Source organism: Uranotaenia lowii, chromosome 3 (assembly GCF_029784155.1).
Source record: "Uranotaenia lowii strain MFRU-FL chromosome 3, ASM2978415v1, whole genome shotgun sequence".
In the NCBI taxonomy this organism is placed as follows: domain Eukaryota; kingdom Metazoa; phylum Arthropoda; class Insecta; order Diptera; family Culicidae; genus Uranotaenia; species Uranotaenia lowii.
Window position 1 is genome coordinate 191,299,561 of NC_073693.1, and position 3,711 is coordinate 191,303,271.

The window sequence follows — 3,711 nt, forward strand, 5'->3', positions numbered from 1 at the left end:
TCTTCATTGTCGATATTAAAACTCAGGAACTATTGATTTTTTCTGATTTTTTTTTGGCCCAAATGGTTAAGAAGTATAAGAAGCCACTCTGCGATGCTCACGAAGTTCAAACCAAGCATCGTAGTGGAACCCTTAATCTCAACTTTGGTAAAAGCGCAGACACCATATACCCAGACTGATCAGTGGCGGTTGAGCCCATACAACTACAAATCGCCCAGAACCATACGCCATCTATCGGGGCATCGTGAAACCATTGTGCTTCATCAAGAAAAAAAAAATGCACTTGATAATTAACAAGCCAAATGAAAACTTGTTTGATTGAATCACCTATGAGTATTTGAAATTCTTTTTAGAATATTTTCAATTTGGTTTTTGTCTTCAATGTTGAACTGTTTACTCTAATTTACTGTATCATGATAAGAAATGAATGTTGTACACACCATGCCCGTTGATCGATTTAGATGAAAAAATACAAAACTTACGTTGTATCGGTCCTTAGTTTAGAGCCAATTATTTTGGTATTCAGCTTTGATTTCGAAATTTATCCGACTGAGTGACAGTTTGAAATTTATAATGTCCGCATTAAATAATTCATTGAGTTCTGAATTGTTCATCTTATTATTTTTATTTATAGTTTACTACGACAAAAAAAAACAAACTTCATAAGGGGCCGTTCAGATACCACGTGGACAGAAAAATGAGATTTTTGACACCCCCTCCCCCTCCGTGGACAAGCGTGGACATTTGGCAAACCCCTACCCCTCTCCCCGAATGTCCACGTGGACAGATTTGAAATTGTTTTATTTTTTCAAAATCTCATTTGACAGATAGAAAACACTACTGTTTGCCTATTTGTTATTGGAATGGCTGATTTAAAAAAAAAGGAAGAAATAGCATTACCAGATATTAAAAAAATTTATTTTTTTTAAAATTTCTTAATCATCTTATTTATCACTTGCTTTCAAGTGGTTATTAATTGTTTAAACTTAAACTGGAAAGCTTTGTAATTTTAAGATTCAAACATCTTAATATTCACCCTTAGAAAAAAAATTTGGGAAGTAAGTGTGTCCACGTGGACACGACCTAAACTCCTACCCCCCTCTCCGTGGACAAGCGTGGACATTTACATACACCCCCCCTCCCCCTAAGTTGTCCACGTGGTATGTGAACGGCCCCTAATATGATTTATTATATCCTTGAAAAACTTGAATTCCAATCAATCTTAGCTGTTTTGGCTAATATCTAGATTGGTTTGAGGAGTGAAATACATTATCGTTGGAATGATTAGAACTTGTTTAGATAATTTGCAAAAAAAAAATTAAGTAGAATAATAAATATGACGAATGTATTGGCCAGCGCTTTAATCATATTTACTTTTTGTTTTTGTTTCAATTATAGTCGTTTTACAATCTTTATAGCATTCGCGACTTTATTAACGTTGCAGTTGGCGGATTGTTATTGAAAAACTATCCGGTACAACTGTGTTCGATGTTTACTCTTGGGCTCGAACTCGCGGACATCGGCTCAGGAGGCAACAGACTTGCCAACTGAGCTATATCACAAGCCTCAACCATATTTACTGCTGGTAGTGTTCGTGATATAATGCTGGTTGTTTCAATAAAATTTATATTTCGATTTAGAAATATAACCTCAGAAACTTTTTTAGCCTTATTCTGGACTAGGGGAAAATTAGCCTAAAAAGCCTAATTTTTTAGACAATTTTTCCATCTTTTTCCGTTCAACTTTTTCTCCAAGAAATTTTTGGAAAACAAGGTCAAATATCCACTGAATTTGAGACATTTAAAAATGTCTGTTTCAAATCCATTTCTCCTTGTTTCTAAAAAACTTTCACGGTTGAAATTTAACCAAATGTTTTAATTCAAAGTTATGTTTAAATCATAGTCTTTAAGTAATTAGTATACAAAATGAATCCATTCTTCAAAAAATTATAATTTTGAATGAAGTTTATTTCATGTGAATAAGCAATAATTTCACTGTATTATTTATCGAATTCAATACTTTTCTACACAGCTGAAACGAATTTTGAATGGTAAAAGAACATTACTCTCTTGATGCAAACGAAGATGATTTTTATTTTCTTGTCGTTGCATGAAATGTCAAATAGCGTATGCCTGTGTGAGTGAATTCGTTTTATGTTTTGATTTTGATGTGACGAACTCACGTTTGTTTTTTTATACCCATTGATAGCATCGATTACACGTGCGATATTCAATAAATGGTTCGAAATTTGACCAACAAAAATAATGAAAACGGGTAAAACACTTTGTCAGTGTTGTTTATCTTCGAGAAGTATACCGGCCGGAAAACTCGATCGCTAAGATCCAACGATTGAAGGATAAGGCTGAGGCCAAGGCCGCTGGCAAGGAGGAACCTCCGGCAAAGAAAACCAACCGCCTGCGGCAGGGCGCCAACACCGTCGTCAAACTAGTCGAGCAGAAGAAGGCTCAGCTGGTGATGATCGTTCACGATGCTGACTCCATTGAGCTGGTCATCTACCTACCGGCTCTGTGCCGAAAGATGGGTATTCAGTTCTGCATCATCAAGGACAAGTTCCGACTGGGAACGTTGGTGTTCCATCAAGATCTGCACCTGTGTTGCTCTGACCCAAGTGGACAACTCCGACCGTGCCAATCTGTTCAATTAAACCATCTATACAAATTTCAACGATCTCTACGAGGAGATCCGCAAGCACTGGGTAGGTGGTCTGCTCGGGCCGAAGAGTATGGCCTGCATCGCCAAGCGGATCAGATTATAAACACATGAAGATTATTGCACCTGTCGGTTGGTTGTCTGTACCTTTATCTAACAGCTTAGAATTTCGAAGCTTCCAATTCGATACCTTCCTTAGAATCAATTGTCGTTGAATAGTTAACCTCAAACAAATTTAAAACTTTAATAATTCATTAAGGATAAATTTAAAGAAAACTAACTAAAAAACCTTCACGATATTTAGAATTTCCCGCTTTAATTTTCTCCCTTGTTTTTGTTGTTTTTAATTAAATCAAAATTAAAGAATTGATTCATTAATTTTTGCACGAATCTGTTGTCTTTTGATTTCAAAAACAGTAAATGAATTCAATATTTTTAAACATCAACTTGAAATAATTTTCTTTCATTTTGATAGAAATAAATTTAAACCAAAAAATAAGGTTTAGATAAAAAAAAATACTAGAACATTGATTTAAAAAGGTATTTCTTTTGTTTCAATGACAATCGATTTCTCTGCGTGAAACAATAAAGTGTAAGCTTAATTAGTTTTATTGGTATCTTCAACTTATCAACATGAACATGAAAAGCTAAGCTATTATCACTAAACTCGGATGGGTGAGACTGTTTGTCAAGACTCATCATTTTGTCAACCAACTCACTTGATTAGAAATTGTTCTAAATTTGCGAGAAAATGTTTACAAATGCATCATCTCGAGGTCCAAAATATTGTTTCGAAAACCGCTGGGCTGTAAAAGGGCTCGTTTCGTATCCAAGTTTAAATAGATATTTGGAAAAGCAGACATTTTTCGAGTGTAACACAATTTTTTCAGAGAAAGGAAAATTTTAGAATTTATTGGAGAAAAAAAGTGAATAAAAACCTGACATCGGTTTTTTGTTGTAGATGAAGACTTGATGGTATATTTCGTTGTTGCGATTTTCATTCATTTCTTCTGTGAACAAAACATTGTTTTTCAAATTTTG

The 3,711-nt window shown here is 34.6% G+C and overlaps 1 pseudogene; it reads left to right on the forward strand.

Annotated features, from left to right (window-relative positions):
- Nucleotides 1-2,277: 2,277 nt before the first annotated feature.
- LOC129757076 (60S ribosomal protein L7a-like) lies at nucleotides 2,278-2,991 on the forward strand (annotated as a pseudogene).
- Nucleotides 2,992-3,711: the final 720 nt, after the last annotated feature.